Source organism: Chiloscyllium plagiosum, unplaced genomic scaffold (assembly GCF_037043375.1).
Source record: "Chiloscyllium plagiosum isolate Xiang-an unplaced genomic scaffold, Cpla_swu_hap1 HiC_scaffold_31, whole genome shotgun sequence".
NCBI lineage: Eukaryota > Metazoa > Chordata > Chondrichthyes > Orectolobiformes > Hemiscylliidae > Chiloscyllium > Chiloscyllium plagiosum.
The window spans coordinates 81,596,774-81,615,034 of record NW_028270169.1 but is presented as its reverse complement, the minus strand read 5'-3'; the positions used below and the strand labels follow the sequence as shown (position 1 = coordinate 81,615,034).

The 18,261-nt window shown below is 44.4% G+C and overlaps 1 non-coding gene across 1 annotated transcript; it reads left to right on the top strand.

Annotated features, from left to right (window-relative positions):
* The first annotated feature begins 16,455 nt into the window (after nucleotides 1-16,455).
* On the top strand, nucleotides 16,456-16,547 carry trnar-ucu (transfer RNA arginine (anticodon UCU)). The gene is given in 2 exon segments: nucleotides 16,456-16,492; nucleotides 16,512-16,547. It is a non-coding gene; the product is annotated as a tRNA-Arg (tRNA).
* The last annotated feature ends 1,714 nt before the right edge of the window (nucleotides 16,548-18,261 follow it).

The following is an 18,261-nucleotide window of genomic DNA, read 5'->3' as shown; positions in this document are numbered from 1 at the left end:
CTTCTTCCTGATCCTGGCTTCTGTCGCTAAATGTCCTCCTGATAATTTCATCCTAAAAAGTATCAATGATTACATTGCGGAAGCACATCAGTATTTGGTTTCGTTCAGACACTCCTGCATGTTGAAAATTTGATTTTTCTTTGCAGTGACGATGAACAGTCAGTCTGAGAATCAAAGTGTTCTTCAGGATTCCTGATAGCGTCTCAGTGAAAAAAAATATCAAAGGAACGCTTCCTTACTGTTAATGGCCAATCGCATCCAATAAAGACAGACATTTCATGGAACTTCCGGAGAGTTCACGGACCCGAGATGTTAATTTGCTTTGTGATTTACGGACCATACAAATGTAGAGGAATTACACTGGATATCCGCAAGTAACGTAAGATGGATATCTTTAAACACTGTAAAAAATATCTTAAGGGTGTTCTAAAATGTTTTAAAGGTAATTGAACGGTTTTGAAATTTATTCAGCATTGTCGAGGGAATGGGAAGTAATTTCAGAAACCGAGAGAGACTTACAGACACAGATAGAGAGCCACAACCACAGGTACAGGATAAGATTGTCCTGGAGATGTTTCACAGCTCACTCTGTGGCCCACACAAGGCAAGGCACCAGCAGATGGAATGCAGCCATTTTCTGGTTATATGGACGATGTTTTGTTTACTATTTGTCACAGCATTGTCCCTGTCCTGGGAGAGTTTGATGTGGAAAATACAAAGGGAACTTTACTCTTTCTCTAACTCAGCTGTTCCTGACCTGTGAGTCGTTGATGGGAACAGTGTAATTGGACTTTAATCTGTACTTAACCCTATGCCTGTGCTTTTCTGTGAGAGATTGATGGGGACAATGTCGTGTAATTTAAACAAAACCTAATCTCATGCTCAACGTGGCCTGAGTTTTCAAAGGGTTCCAGTCTATTGTAAGATTACTCGACACTGAACCTACTTAAAGACTCCAGAAGCAACAACGATATTTTCTCCCTATTTAATCCTACAGTTCCAGTCGTTGACTCTCAAACGTTCATCATTTTAGACCATTCTGAATTCCAGGGATACAGTCCTGGGCTTGTGTCATTTCCATGGCCATTGAACCCGTACCGTCCAGCTATAGTTCTGTGAATCTACTGCATTCATTTGCACATGTACTCCCAAGTCCCCAAACTGTTCTTGCCTTTCCCTGTTTATAAAGTCGCTGTCAGCGCTGTGCTGACATGAATTGACTACCTGAAACAAACCTATAATGGCTAACAGACACTTTTGGAATCATCTGTCCTGGTTTGGCAGATTAAAACGCATCTTCCACTTTATACATTATCCTTGAAAGTGGGGTCGCAGGTAGATAAAATAGTGAACAAGGCGTTTGGTACGCTTTCCTTTATTGGTCAGAGTATTGAGTACAGGAGTTGAATGGTCAGGTTGCGGCTGTACAGGACATTGTTTTGACCACTGTTGGAATATTGCATGCAATTCTGGTTCCCTTCCTATTGGAAAGATGGTGTGAAACTTGAAAGGGTTCAGAAAAGATGTACAATGATATTGCCACGGTTGGAGGATCTGACTACAGGGAGAGGCTGAACAGGCTGGGGCTGTTTTCCCTGGAGCATCGGAGGCTGAGGGGTGTCCTTCTAGAGTTTTACAAAATTATGAGGGGCAAGTCTGTTACAAAGTTTCCATTGATTAAGATGCAGATTCCAAATCCTTTTAAAGTGCGTGCCCTGATATTTTTAAAAGTCTGTCTAACTTTCCAGACTTCAAGAGGAAAATACGATCGACATATGACAGGTCAGCTACAGAATTGTAGATGCGTGGTCTTGTTCAGAATCTGTCAGAGATTTAACGTAGAGTAAGGTGAATTTTATCCAGAAAACAGGCATTTATCAAGGGCCAGCCTGAAGTAACATGCTTTCAAATTTTGTGTTCTCTAAAAATAAAGAAATCGATTTACCATAAAGCAAGCCTCTCGGATTGTGAATCGTTAGTATATATTTGTGAAAGAGTAACTTTGTATGTGAATGAGCGAGTGTGGATTTGAGGTGTCTGCGACTGATTGAATGTGAGTTGGTGACTGAGATAGTTTGAGTGAGAGGTTGTGTTCTAGTGTGAGATTCTGAGATAGGGAGTTCGTAACGCTCTACTGTGTGTGTGACTGAACATGTGTGACTGCATGACAGTATGTGTGTGTGTATAAGCTATGTAAGAGTTTGTGATAGACACTGTTGAGGCAGCTTTTCTCTGTAATCGAACACAGAGGTTCCCCTGATACTAGAGTGTTTGTGGACATATCTGTACATTGTATGTAACCCTATTCTTCCCAGACCCAGGGAGTTTTAGCTGGAGAAAGTGCACAGGGAAACATACTCTGCCTCTAAGCCAGTGACATAACTATGCCACGTGTGTTTGACAGGGACAGTGTGAGGATAAGTGTTGATTTAGTCATTATCTAACTTCATGGTGAACATGGTATGGGAGTTAGAAAAGCTGAAGTGTAGAGACAGCTTTCTCTGAACTTTACCTAAATACAATCTGAAAGAACTGCAGATGCTGTCAATCAGAAACAAAACCAAAAGTAACTGAAAAACCTCGGATACGAAGTGTCTGGTTTCTTTGCACAGATGCTACCAAATCTGCTGAGCTATTATCAGCATTTTTTGTTTTTTTTTGCCTATTCTCTCCCTGCTCTACGAATTGATCCCCTCAATTAGCTTAGATACTTTGTTCTGCTGTACATCAGCTCGCTGACAACACATGGAATTCCAGTCTCTAACTCAATCTTGAGTAAATGAATATATAATCCCAGCTGTGTGAAATTCCCCTGCCCTATCACTATACATTTCGCTGACTAATGCATCTAACATACACATGTCTGATCACTAGGGCAATTTAGCATGGCCATTATTACCTAACCCGCACATGTCGAAGTAAACCAGACCATCCGAAGGAACCCCACGCAAACACGGGGAGAACTTAAAAACTCAATATACAGTCGTCTGGAATCAAACACGAGTCCCTGGAACTCTGAGGCAGCAATGCTAACCACTGAGTCACCATGCCACCCAAACAGTTAGGTTACAAATTTGGACTGAGAATACAAAAAGCTGTAGTTTAATTTCTGCTACATTCAGTTTCCCCCAAAATAAACTTTTATTGAGTACAACAGTTCAATAAGACATTTCACTACCACCTTCTCAAGGGTTGATGGGAATGAGGGATAAATGCTGAGTGCAGCCAGTGTTGCTCACATCCAATGAACAAACGAAAACTTCATTCCTTTTCCTTGTTAATACCGTGCTGCTGCTGCAGCTTAACTCAATGTTTTTGATATCCCAGGACACACAGATCCCTCTCTACGTCAGTGTCCTGTAACATCTCCCCATTTAAACTAAAGTCTCTGTCGATTCTCCCTGACAAACATTACACTCTCCACTTTATATTGTAACGGACAATGCTTTGCCCATTCACTTCCCATCGCTACATTGGTCTATGTGACAGCAGCTACCTTCCACTTCACAATTTATTTTAAAATAGTTTCACCAATAACATACTCAAGTTTTAAATCAAGACTGACTTGAACGGATGCCTGTTGAAAATCCCAAAATCTTTCTGTCACTCTCTGTCCCTTATTCAGTGTGTCTGCCTGTTTCGCTCTGCTCGTCCAGAATATCTGTGAATTGCAACATTCATCCGTTAGCCTTTTGGAGTTACTTCATGGTGTCCATACCTCCTGTGAGATGACAGTAAAAATTCCTCACTTCCCTCCGCCCATGCCCTTGTCGTAATTGCCAATTCGTCCAAATATTTGGTGACGCCATCACTTAAACTCTCCCGATTTGTGTCCAAGGATGTGGACAACGATGTTGAATCACTGAATAAATTCCAGCGTAAAGGAGTATTTGGCTGAAAACAAATACACTTCTACTAAGGGACTGTAGTCAAAATAACATCGGAATTTCCAAACATCAAAGCTTCATTAAACAATCCTGAATGTCAGATAAACAGGACATTCACACACCTGGGTCAGAATCAAGACTCAATCCCCCCGATACCGAAAGGTTCCTGTATAAAACAATACACGGTATTGGAATCAAATGCAGTTTTTGTGAGCAGGACATAGCACATGGGTTGAGGAAAATTGTCCATGGGGATGCTACGATTCAGGAATCGAATTGGAAATCCAATTCGTTTAAAATGGGAACCCGCTTGGATAACAATCGAGAATTACTGTGTGTGTGTGTGTGTGTGTGTGTGTGTGTGTGTGTGTGTGTGTGTGTGTGTGTGTGTGTGTGTGTGTGTGTGTGTGTGTGTGTGTGATCACGCGTGTGTGTGTGCACGCACGTAAGCGCGTATGTTTCTGTGGTGATAGTTGAGAGTGAGTTAAATTTCTATCACGTCTCAGATTATACCTTTCTTCAAAATGTTTGGTTCGGCATCATCGACTGAACATTACTTTGTATTTAACCCTGTGTTCTCAATTGATCTCACAACTTCCTATATAGTGTTTTCAAGGCTTCATCCGTTGCCACATCTTATATTTGTTACTATCCTTTTCAGACTGTCCTTCAGCCACTCAGTGACATCCCAGACTCTGCAACCAGGGAGGCAGCGTGCTACCTGGTGTCGCATCTACACTGTCACAGACATCTGCCTGATGCCCGAACAATGCAACTCCCTTATCACTATTGTTCTCCACTTCTTTTGTTTTCGGCATTAATTAAATTCAGAGAGGTTTCATTTAGACTCGTAAGCAAGAAATGTAACTTTTCGATTTGAAAATGGAAGGATGCAGAAAACAGGGCCACTGCTGAAATTCTGTCCAAGTAATAATATTAAACCTTTTCATCGTTCTGTGGTTCCTAACATTTATACACTTCCTGTACTATAGTATTGAAGTATTTCAGGGGGTGGGTGCTGCCTTGTTAAGGAATGATGAACTGAGAATAAACGACCTAGTTCTCCAAAAATATCTCGTTGCTTTCATTCAGAAAGTGGTTGCTGATTCCTCTCGTGGCGGCCAGAGGGGATCGCTCTCCCTCACCTCACGGCCCTGGCACGAGTCACCTGTTGCCTCCTCTCGCTTCCTCGTTGTCAGACTTTCCCCGCTGGTTGTGGCCATTCTTTTTGTGACGTCACTGCGCAGCCGCTTGCGCCTTTGCGTCATTCAGGACATTGTGAGACTGTCAGAAATAAAAGAATGAACAGGGACAGGAGCAAAGTATCTCAGAAAAAAATCTGCTGCTTGTGCAGTTATACTGGGAGGCCAGCAGTTGGCGGTATTGTATCACTTTAAACAAAGACAGACAGAGAGAGTCTGATACATTTATTCATCAAATTTTAATTAATTCATTTATTGATCAACTCACATTAACACTTCTGTTAATATCGGATCTACACCCTCACTCCCAGGCCAACCTCCTTTGTCTTGGGTGATTCTTGTGCAGATGGCCCTCTTCCTAACAACACTTCCTGCTCTTGGACTCCTTGTGACCCTTCGTCTCATACCCTCCGCTTTGAGATTCCTGCTGAAGTTCATTTCACAGTCGTCTACCATACATCCAGAAGAACGTAAACTCTCACACTTTCTCCTTGCTAGGATGAATATTTGAATCATAAGCATTCATATTACCTGGGTGGTATTTCAATAATCCCTTTCATTGTTGAAACATTTAGGACAATGGGCTTATAGCCGAGAAATGGGGTTTGTGTATGTGCATCTTCATTGTCTGCCAGGACCATTCGTTAACATGTTTCCCTCTGAGCTATAAAGAACAAATGAACACAAGAAATAGGAGCATGAGTCTGGAATTCGGCTTCTCGAACCTGCTCCGATATTTAATACAATCATGGCTGATCTCATCTTTGAAGTGTTTTGAGAGGTGAGGAATGGCATACATTAACGCCCAGATTGCTCAGGTCCTCGTTAATTCGCCCACAATCGTAATAGATCCGTGCAGACCCCATCTCTCTGGCACTTCACTCATCCCTGTAACATCTGGATAACAAGGACACCGACATCAGACTTCTGTATATTGGCTTTAGCTCTGCCTTGAATCGCATCATGCCAACAAGACTCATCGACAGAGTCTGTGTACTAGGACTCTTTCCTCACTTCGAGAAGTGGATAATTAACCTTCTGACCTGCAGATCACAATGAATGAGGATAGTTGGTAACACCTCCTATACAATTATCCGCAATACTGGTGCCCTTCAAGCCTGTGTACTCAGCCCACTTCAACACTGATTACCCTCCCACGACTGTACCGCCAAATTCAGCTCCAACTCCATTTACAGATTTATTAATGAAACCATCTTAGTGGGTAGGTCTCAAACAACAGTGAGACAGTGTACAGGAAATAGAGCTTAGTGACATGGTGTAAAAACAACAATCTTTCTCTCAATGTCAGCAAAACAATGGAATTTGGAATTGACTTCAGGAATTCGACCGAAGGACCGAAGGAATTCTTCAGCGTTATTCCCATTCCAATTGTTCAGTAACTATTACTTTTCTAACTTCCTCTGCTGAATTCCCCTACTCTTGTAACACATGAGCTAACCTTTCCCTTCTCTCGGCAGATGTTGCATGACCTTATCAGATTCCTCTGAATGGCCTGTGTTTATTTCAGCGAGAATTACATCTCCCTATTCCTGTTTCTGTGAGAGGAAACATTCTTCAATACGACTCTTTGATATTATGTTTGTTCACAGAGAAAGGAGGCATTGTTCTGTCCAAATTCAAAACATGCTCAGAAGTGCATCAATATATTGCGATGATTTTAAAAATAAAGTATCTTAAACATAATGAAATAGATGATGAAAACACGAGACGCAATTCGATCTGTAAGGGGCCGGAATTCAGTCATGCGAGGTGAAAGTGAGGACTGCAGATGCTGGAGATCAGAGCCAAGATGAGAGTAATACAGGAAAAGCAAAGCGGGTCAGGTAGCATCCGAGAAACCGGAGAATCAAGATTTTCCGGCAAAAGACAGTCATCAGCAATGAGGCTGGCAGCCTCCAGCGTAGACAGGTAAATGGGAGGGAGTGGTGCTACGGACAAGGTAGCTGAGAGCGCAATAGATGTATGGAGGTGGGGGTAAAGGTGATTGGTCGGAGTCGACGGTCTAGCGGATAGGCGGGAACTGGGATTAGCTGGTCGGAGGCGGCAATCAGGCAAATAGTAAAGCCACATTGATTCTCTGGGTTTGGAGGTTCCAGAGGCGGAAGATCAGGCGTTTTTCCTCAAGGCATTGGGTGATGAGTGAGTGGTGATAGAGAAGTTCCTGGTCCTGCATGTCCTCGGCAGATTCGGAGGGGGAATTCAATTCTCCCTCCGCCAGTTGTTGTTTTGTATGTTGCTCCTGACCCATCAAAACACAGATCTGAGTGAATGCACAAACAACCTCTCTCTATACATTTCACTCAGAATAATGTCAATAACAGGACGGATTAAAACAAAATGAAAACTGTGTTGAATGCAGGATGTAGGGAATCATGTTACTGTAGAGCATTAACAACACTGACATCAGGCTTTCGACCCAGCATTCACAAACCAGTCTGCACTCTCACTTGACACCTATCCAATTACCCAGACTCCTGTCGGATTGAAGACTGTCTGTGTGCAGTCTGCACATTCTCCCCGTGTCTGTGTGAGTTTCCTCCGGGTGCTCCAGTTTTCTCACACAGTCCAAAGATGCGCAGGTGAGGGTGGATTTGCAATGCTCAATCGTCATAAGTGTCCAGGTGAGTGTAGGGAAGATTGGTTAGCCATGAGAAATGCTGGGTTACAGGAATAGCGTAGAGGGTAGTATTGGTGGAATGCATGATGTGGCAAAAGGCCTGTTTCTGCACTGTAAGAACTTTATGATCCTATGCTCCATCCCATCTTTCTCTCTGGATGAAGTGAACTGTCACCAGATCAAATATCCCCTTCAATGGGTCAACGTTTGTTTCCTATTTGACAAAGAACTGCAGATGTTGCAGATCTGAGAGACAGCACAGAAATTGCTGTGAAACTCTGCAGGTCCGGCAGCATTTGGGGGGGAGTGAACCTTTTGGATCCAGTGATTGTTATTAAGAGCTGAAAACTTCTGATTCTGCAGCTATCAGACCTGGTGAGTTTTACTACCAATTTCTTGTTTTGCTATCGGCCCAAATGCAGTTGGTGATGATCACGGCCTTGTTGTTTGAGACAGCGCTGAACAGGGTAATGTGAATGGTGCAGCGTATGTACAATGTCAGCTGGAAAGTTACATTGGAAAATTAGGTCAGTTCTCTTTGGAGAATAGAAGGCTTAACCCAGGTTTACCCTTGCCACCGCAAGAGTTGAAAGACATTCACCTTCAACAACGACCTCACCTCGTTCCACCACCCCAAAGGATCTTGACATACCCAGTCGAGATTTTCATGCTCATGCAACCACCTCATTTACCGTGTCTGTTGTTCTCGTTGCGGTCTCCTTGACACTTGGGAGACAGGATGGGAAAATACAGAGCGTTGCGGAGGACATTTCTGGGAAACAAGCACCAAACAATTCCACCGTGCTTGTGCTGACTACTTCATCTCCCCTTCCCACTCCAAGTGCATGCAAGTGCTGGGCATCGCCCACCATCAAAAACAAGCTACGCGATGAGTGGAGGAAGAATACCTCATTTTCCTCTATGGGGCCCTCCGAACACTCGGCATCAACGTTAACTTCATTAGTTTCCTCATTTCCCCTCCATATCCTCCCATCACAGCTTAAACCATCCAACCCGGCACCGCCCTCTTGACTGTCCTACCTGTCTATCATCCTTTACATCAATCAGCTCCACTCTCCGCTCTGATCTATCGCCATCACCCCGCAGGCCCCCTTTTTTCTCTGATCCCCTCATTCCTACCATCTTCAATTCATTGTCTCAACTCTGCTCAACTTGGCCTTTCCTCTCCTGCTTCAAAGGTTCAGTACTAAACTTGTAGATTCAAGACAGAGACAACGAGAGACAAAACAATCTGCATGAGATAAAAACAAACATGGGCTGGATTCCATTCCCATTTTCCTGTTATTGTCCAGGCTGCAGAATTACGTTGTGTGTCACCACACGCAAAATTGTTTCCTGGTGACATGGATGAGTTTGCAGTTTCTGGCATCCGACTGTCCTCATCTCTGCACAATCGAAGTCTCAACCTGTATTTTGGTAAAGTAAAACTAGTACGGGATAATTCCAGTTTCAGTAACTGCAGTCTGAAGACGGAACGCGCTGACAGGAATATTAAAACACCTTGAGGCACCGAAAACTTTACACTCGCCCCCTATCTCGGCCGTCATTATGTCTAGGACTAATCGATTTAGTATCACTGTTTCGCTTACTGCCGTCAACTCAGTATTAATGAGCGTCAGACATTCCTCCGTCTCATTTGCTGGCAGTAATGCACTGTATACGAGATCATTCATCAAGTTTATTGCCACCGTTGCCCCTGCTCACAAGAGAATAGACCACCCAGTATTCGCTCCTCGTATAGTCCAGGGGTCTGCGAGTGTGTACGAATTCGAATTGCGCGTGATGTCACTTCTTTTCGGCCGCTCCTGGCATTTGGGGCGAACACTGTCGTGCCAGTACCAGTACCAAGGGGTAGCAGCACCACTTCCATCCCAGGCGTTGGTGGTTTCCTTTCTCTGCACAGGCCCATATTATACCCGCCATCCTGGTCTGATTATTGATAAAGGATCAAGTAATGTGTAAAATCGTACCCCTTGCATAGGTTGCGGAGCAAGAGTCATTGTTCAAGAACAGCGTCGTATATCACTGGGAGAACCCCAACTGTAGTCTCCCCTGATGTGTGCAAATGTAGGTTTCTCCCTTGCCTTCCACTCTATTGAAGGATGTGGTTGGAAGGGTGTCAGCATTGTGATTGCAGTTAGCCTTAAGTTCGGGTGCTGGCGCGAGATTTGCCGTAATTGCTCCCCCTATCAGGGTCAGGGTAGTCGCTGCCCGTGGAAGCAGGCAGCTAGCATTTCTTGCCAATCTCTCTGTCATTTGTTCAGCAGTCCACGTCGGGCTGCGTGTAAACATATCCAACAATGGTAGCCAACCTCTTAACTCCGGTGTTGTATAAGGGCCAAGACACACGTTCTATTCCTTTCACATCTAGCAATAGCCCTTCACACCTCCCAACCTACTGGCATCGCATTTACGCCATTTATCTCATGAAGCGCCAATTCCACTATCGAGTTAGACTCGCTCCCGAACCCCGACCAACTCCCTCCAGATTCTGGCGTGACATTAATACGCTCTGCTCTTCTTGGTGTTTGGTCCATTATTTGGTTTGGATGGTTGCCGTGCCCTGGTGCTACTATTTCGTGGAATGTATTTCGCAGGGGGAGAGGGCTGGACCACTATATTCACCATATATATCGGAGAAGGGTCTGTCTATTCCACACCACCAGGCTTCCTCATCCCTCTTCTGAGTCTTGGTTATTATTACCCGTGCAATGGCACCTCCTTCCTTGAGAATATAATACTTATATACCATGTCAGGTGTTTCTGCAGCCGTGGTTGCTTCTACTGAGTCCCAGTCACTGGGACCATAAGGATTCCTGCATAAATATTTATTGTCCCATTTATAGTCGTACTGGTTACTAAACGGCCATGGGTCACATGTAATGCTCAACTTAGCATCCTTGGTTAAGACTACCGTCTGCGGATGTACCCAAGACACCCCTGCCTTCACGGATCGTCCTGCCAGGGCAGCCCCATATTTGTATGAGTCTTCTCATCATTACTTGCACTTATTTGGTTCCGGTGTTGTCCGATGTGTCTTCAAGTCCAGCTACACGTTTGCAATGACTGGCGTGTATCAACGTGTCTCTTTGAGCGAACTTAACAGCCGACTGTTTTGTAAGGAGCACTTCAAACGGTCCCTCCCACCTCTTCGCCTTCCCGCGTTTCCTCCTGAAGTCTTTCACCACGATCCATCTCCAGGTTCTAGGTCGTGCATCTTCCCTTCTGCTGATTTGGGTAGTGCTGCCTTCACTTGATTCTGTATTTGAGACAGAAGTGCAGACAGTTTCCCGGTGGCACAGTGGTTAGCACTGCTGCCTCACAGCGCCAGCGGACCCGGATTCAATTCCCGCCTCAGGCAACTGTCTGTCTGGAGTTTACACATTCTCCCCATGTCTGCTTGGGTTTCCTCCGGGTCCTCCCGTTTCCTCCCACAGTCCAAAAATGTGCAGATTAGGTAAATTGGCGATGATAAATAGTCCTTCGTGTTAGGTGTGGGGTAAATGTAGGGGAGTGGTTCTGGGTGGGTTGCTCTTCATAGGGTCGGGTGGACTTCTTGGGCCGAAGGGCCTGCTTCCACGCTGCAAGTAATCTAATGTAATCTCATCCTCACAGTGGCCTGTTATCGGTCTTACCGTAGGTCTTTGGCCAATTCCTGAATTGGGCGACTTACCAAACAAAATCTCTAACGGGCCAAGATTGGCTATTCCTCTCCTTCTAGATCTCACAATTGGAACTGACTTTTTCCTCACAACGTTTGTCAATTTATCTTTTAAGGTAGCATTTCTCTTTCCACTGCCACCGCTCGCTGGGTGGTAGGTTGTCTCACTGATCTACTCTAGGGCAATATTGACAAATAGTGAAACATTGTCGCTGCTAAGCCATTCAGGAAATCGTCATCTCGGAATTATTTCAGTTAGCAAAGCCTTGGGTCCTGCAATGGCATCCTGTTTAGACGTGGGGAGCGGTTCCACCCATTTGGAAAACATGTCAACTATTACCAGACAATGCCTTTTCCCTTTGCTGAGCATTGGTTCAATAAAGTACATCTGTTAATGTTCAAACGGTCTTTGGGATTGGGGATGTTCTGCCTGACTCATCTGTATTCCCCTCCCCTCATTATTAGTGGCACAGATAACACATCATTCACAATATTTTCAGGAGTAATGAGTAAAGCCCTTCGTGTACCAGTGCGCCGAAATACTGTCGTACATCCCCCTTTTGACACATGGTCCTCACTGTGTTATTTGGCATAGAATGGGAATAATGATCGCAGTAGACAGGGTTTACCAATGGGGCCACACCACACCCATTCCCTCATTCTGTACCCTGCCGTTGTCAATTCACGCTTCTCTTCCGGCGTGGCCTGCGACTGTAACTCCCATAAGTCTGCTTTGCATTACAAATATTTGATATACACATGTCAACCGATCACTTGCCTGCTGCTGGGCTGCCGTCCTTACGGCTGAGTTTGCGTTCGCATTATCTTAAGAAAGGGAATCATTATTTTCGTGTGGGCCAAACATTTACAGACAGCGATTGATTTAGACGAAAGGACCGCTTCCAGGGTTTTCTAGTATCGGTCAAGAATCCTCTGTGTTTCCACAGGGTTCCAAAATTATGTACAACGCCGAATGCATATCTGCTGTCAATGTAAATATTCGCTATCCTTCTCTCAGCCAATTTACATGCCTCAGTCAAGAGAATCAGCTCTGCTGCTTGAGCTGACAGATGAGAAGTGAGTGTTCCATTTTGACTACCTCGTGGGCAGTTACTACAGCATACCAAACACAATTCTGGCCTGTCTGCTCCTGAATCCTGACCCATCCACAAAAACGCCATATCCTAATTCTGAATTTTTGAATCCTGCACGTCTGGCCTTGTGGTGCAAATTTCATTAGTTACAGCGATACAGTCATGTGAGTCTCCGTCTCCTTCTGTGGGGAGAAGGCTAGCAGCATGAAGGACGTTGCATCTCTTTATTGTAATGTTGGCATCTCCAATCGCGCAGTATTGTATCTGAGCCAAAGTGCTGCCAACATGTGTGCTGTGTTTTGCTTGAAAGAGAGTAAGCATGCATGTGGGACCAGGAGGGTCAATTCACCACAGCCGACTGTGTCCCTTTAGGCTACAACAAACGTTTTCAGCTGCAGCCGCGACTCGCAGGCATTTCGGCAATCCTGCTGCTACGGGGTCCACGTTTAGCCGAAATGTAAGCTACCTACCTCAATTTTCTCACAGTATCCTGCATCAGCACAGATGTCATGCAGCCACGCTTCTCATCTACCGTTTTTACAAAAGGCTTGTTTGGGTTCGGAATCCCCAGTGTCAGTGAAGATTGGAACGCCATTTTCAATTCAACTGCAACCGTCTCTGGTTCTGCAATTCTTAGCCATGGGAAATGGGGTGGGGGGGCCTCAAGTGTTGTGTAATGTGGGATTAAAATTCTACAGTAGGAGCTAATGACCAAATAGGATAGCAATTGTTTCTTAGTGTGAGGCTTTGAAATTTGCTGGATCGATTGAACTCTGTCTTGACCAATAGCCTTCCCTTGTTCAGATAAGAATTGACCTAATAACTTCACCTGTTGTTGCACAAATTGTAGTTTTGTGAAACTAGCTTTGTGCACATCCCTGGGTAGATGGCAGAGCAACGCAAGTGTATCTTTCTCACATTGTTCCTCTGTTGGTGCTGCTATTAAGCATTCGTCTACATACTGCAGAAGCGCTGACCCCGGGGTTAAACCAAGAGTCTCCAGACTCCTGCATAGAGCCTCATTCATTTTGTTGGGGACTCACAGTTTTCTTGACAAAGTCGCGTGAATTTACATGATTTGCCTTTGAATGGAAAAGTGAACCAGAAGTGACTTTCTGGGTGTACCGGTACACTAAAGAAGGCATTTTCTAAATCCACAGCAGAGAACCATTTACTGTCCGGTGGAATTTGAGCTAATATAGTACAAGGGTTAGGAACATTTGGGGCGGGCGGAACAACAGCACAATTGACTACGTGCAGGTCTTGAACAAAGCTCCATTTCCACGATTCATCTGGAATGTTTGCCTTTTTGACTGGAAAAATGGGGGCTCTCACCTGTGATTATCCACAGGGGATTATCACTCCATCCTTCAGGAGAGATTCAAAGAGTGGAGCAATTCCTTTTACAGCCTTGTGTTTTAACGAGTGTTCTTGTGTTCTGCAAGGACGATACTCAGACTTCGGGGTTATTCTTATGGGTTCACAGCTTCGTATGAACCCTACATCACGTTTGCATTTTGCCCTGCACTCAGTAGGGACCCTTCTTAATATTGGGTCCGAGACATCTACCATAGCTAAACGCCAGGCAGCCCTCTTGGCGGGAGTTGCCTGCACTTCCCTATCTGCCTGGTTTAGCCAATTTAGTTACTTCATGTATGTCCTTGTATCTGCATTGAAGCAGATACGCACATCGTCCCTGAAGACACCATCTTCCGTTTTTTGTGCCTGTAGTACCCATGGTCCCAAATCCTGCCACCTGTCTCTGGATGCCTTCTCCAATGGTACTTGAGGAAAGGAGCGTTCCACATCAAAATATAGGGTCTACTTGCCGTCACAGATACATTGGATAGGTTTACACTGACTGCACATCTGTGATCATTTTAATAAAATTCGCAAAATACTAACTGATCTTGTTTAACCAATCTCGTCAAACAATCCTTCTCATATGATTTGTAATGGCCATCGCGGTGTATGTGTGCTGTCCCCAGCAAGAAAATCGTTGTTAATGGGATTTACATTGTTACTTGCTTCCTGGGCGAACGAATCGCTCATGGAACTTATGGCTCTCTGGCTTAATCGCCACTCAGAGACATGCATCATGGGTCGTGAGTCGTATTTTACAGCCTGCGCTGGTAAATCTTCTTTTTCAATTACCTGCAAGCCTGTTGGGGTACTGCACAAATTCGACTCCAGTCTCTCTATGAGATCGTGAGCATTCAGATTTAAAGGACAGAATTCCGAGAACAGAAATGAGAATTGGAATGTCTCACCATAACTGGTTTCACACAATAGGGGTGCGGTTAATCTCTCTCGTATCACGACTCTCTGAACTGCCTTGATTTAAGGACTGAATATGTTGCCTCTGTATCTACCGAAAAGGTATCTTCTTTGTTTCCCTGTGCTTTTACTGGTTTCAAAATAACTGTTAATTTTCCATTACAATGGACATCACATTATTTTTACAGGTCGCTGCAGCAGCGAGGGCCGAAGTGCCTGTACTGCATTGTAACGTTCTATGTTGTAAGCTACATTTCCTGCTGGTTTCTGATGTCTCTCCTCACTGTGGAAGCTTCCAGTCACACCTTCCAGAGATTTGTCTGCAAATACATTTAATCGAGGCAATTGCATTTCCTGCTCAGAATGTGATCTCTGTACAATGGAGAGAGGAAAACAGAGTCGGTGACAATGCTGAGATCACTTACGGTCTGTCCAGAATCAACAAGAACTATCCCTATCTTGCAGTCTCCTGTAACATCAACATTACACTGAGCTCCCACACTTCAGGCTCTCTACTCGCATTCCTGATGAAGGACTGTTGCCCGAAACGTCGATATTACTGCACCTCAAATGCTGCCTGAACTTCTGTGCTTTTTCAGCAGCACTCTTATCTAGACTCTGGTTTCCAGCATCTGCAGTCATTGTTTTTACCTAGTTGATTTTAATCCTACCGAGTTGATTTTAATCCTCTTCCAAGGATTCCTGCCTTGAAGACGTTTTCCTCCTCTCTCTACGATCTCTCCACCCTTCCGGCTCTCTGCCTGTATTCCTGATGAAGGGCTTTTGCCCGTAACGTCGATTTAACTGCTACTCGGATGCTGCCTGAACTGCTGTGCTTTTCCAGCACCACTCTACTCTAGACACTATGTTCCCAGGCTACGACTTCAGTCTCTGGTCTGCTGCAGTGCTCCTTCTAGGCACAATATAACCTGGAAGATTAGCAACTCATTTTCTACCGAGAGACGATGCAAACTTTAGGACCCAACATCGAGTTTAATCATTTTAGAAACCGTCCGCCCTCTTCCACATTCTTCACCCACCCGCCCTTCCCATCAGTTCAGAAGACGGATCGTTGGACTCAAAACGTTAACTTTCCTTTCTCATCAGAGATGGACAAGAGCTGCTGATTTTGTTCAGACCTTTTGCCTTTTCTTCAGACAACTTTGCTTTTCCGTTGTAATCACCAGACTGCTGGAAGCGTCTGATTGCAGGAGAAATTCACAGGAGATGAAAAGAATGACAAGGGCTGGACCTCTCCCATTGTGAAGGTAGACGAGCTAGGCTGGGGATGTTTATCTTAGCGCAGAGAAGGCTGAGTGAGATACCGATTAACGTGCACATTTTATGAAGAGGATAGATATGTATGACAGGGATAAGCCTCGAATGGGAAGGAATAGAGTGACATAAATGAAAGACAGAATACAAGATATTTTGAGGAGATTTTGGGAGAATGCTTTCACCTATAGAGTGTTGTTTATCTGGAAATCATTATCTGAACATGTGGTAAAGCTAAGTGTCATGAGAACGTTTCAGCAGTCTGTAGCCGAACACTTGAAGAGCCAGAGCACACGTGGATAAGAACCAGGTACTGGAAAGTGTGACGAGGGCAGAGATGGGTGTCCTGAACGGAATTGGTCAAAGGCAACCTTGCATGCTTAAACAAAGCAGCTGGCGCGGCTCTGTGGCGCAATGGAAAGCGCGTTGGACTTCTATGCCTTTGTTCCGGTTGCGATTCAGAGGTTGTGGGTTCGAATCCCATTGGAGTCGAGTTTTAGTTTATGGTTTGGAAGGTGGTCAGACCAGACTCGGCTATCATCTGAAAACCCAACAATATTTGTGCAGAAACCCATTGTATCGAAACGGAACATTATACTCTCACAGATTTACATTTTCGATGTCCATTATATCTGTTAGCCACTCGGCAACACGATGACGTCGATGGGCTGGAAAAGGACTTAACATTGTTGTGTCAGCCATCATGATATCGAATGACGTGGCGGGGCAGGATCGGTGTTAAGAATGGCCTCCTTCTGCTCCTTTGTGTCTGTGCCATTTCTGGCCCAGGTTTTTAAACAATCACAATGAGGACAATATGAATTAAACACCAAGTAATATTTTAGTCTCACCTCCAATTCGATTCCCTCCCAGCTGGAATAGACAGCTCTTGTTTCCGATGTAGATCAGACAGTGGAGGATTCTCACAAGTTCTCCTTCAGTTTGAATGTTCCTTCACATAGGTTTCCAAATGGAAACATGGAGCAAGCAATTGCATGGATTCAGGGGATTCAGGGGTAGATTTCTCCTTTGCTCGGCTGGAATTCTAGCCAAGGTAATGAACGTGAATTTCTGACATTTTGAATCTTACTCTGGATTCTTGCGACTTTACTAATTAAACTGAATTTCAATTTGCCCTTGCAAAACATTATTCAGTCTTCACTTTTTATAAAAACCATGCCACGTGCTCGTGGATGTATTATGCTGAACATTGTTGACGTTGTGTGCAGTGTGGGTCGATGTGACATATGAACATGCCAAAGGAAGTTGGTGAAATATCAGTGAATCGAATTCTCTGACGAATTGAAGCCGATAGAAGGAAAATCCCAGTACAGTTGCGACATAACATTGCCTGTGATCAACGCAGGGAGCCACGGTAAACGTACGCAGTATTCAATAAAGCTGATTTTCACCACATTTTTCTGAGTCATTTTCCTGAGTCTGATGCTTCATAATCGATGATCCATTACCAGTATAACCTCCTCGGCAATGTTTTTCATTTCACAGAAATAATTGAGTGATTGGGTTGAGGGTCCCAGTGGTAAGATCAGGAGCCGTTCGTCATCATTAGCCAGCAGGTCCTGTGGTGCAATTAGTTAGCTTGCTGTACTTACATGACAGAATGGCAGTACGTGAGCTGCCCAAATTGCGCACTCGATTCTCGCCAGGTGTTCGTTTTACTGATAGTGACCAGAGATGATTGCAACTTCAAGCTGAAGAACAGTTCAAACCCGGAATATTACACCACAATAAAGTGCCGTTGGACGGAATGTTGCACCGATCTGTGATACCAATCTGAAGTCCATCTGAGCAGGATTTTACCATTATAAGCGGTAAGTTTATCCAATGATCATTTAATTGCCCTGAAGGTTGTTGAGTCTACGACTGTTGAAGGCAAGACGTCCAGCACCATTACTACAATCTGAGAAAGGAATGTAACTCGGCATCTATCACCCTCAAATTACATCATGTGCCCTTGTGCCAACCATCACCATTTGAAGATAAAGGCTTTCACTGTCCACCTTTTGGCAAACTGCGATCATATTTTATGTCTCTATTAATTCAACTCTCAAAATTCTCATCTCTAGCAAAAACAGCCTCAAGTCCCTCAGCATTTCCTCGTAAGACCTTCCCTTCATAGAAGGCAACATGCTCGGAAATCCCATCTGTACCCTTTCCAATGATTTCACGTCCGTCCTATAATGTG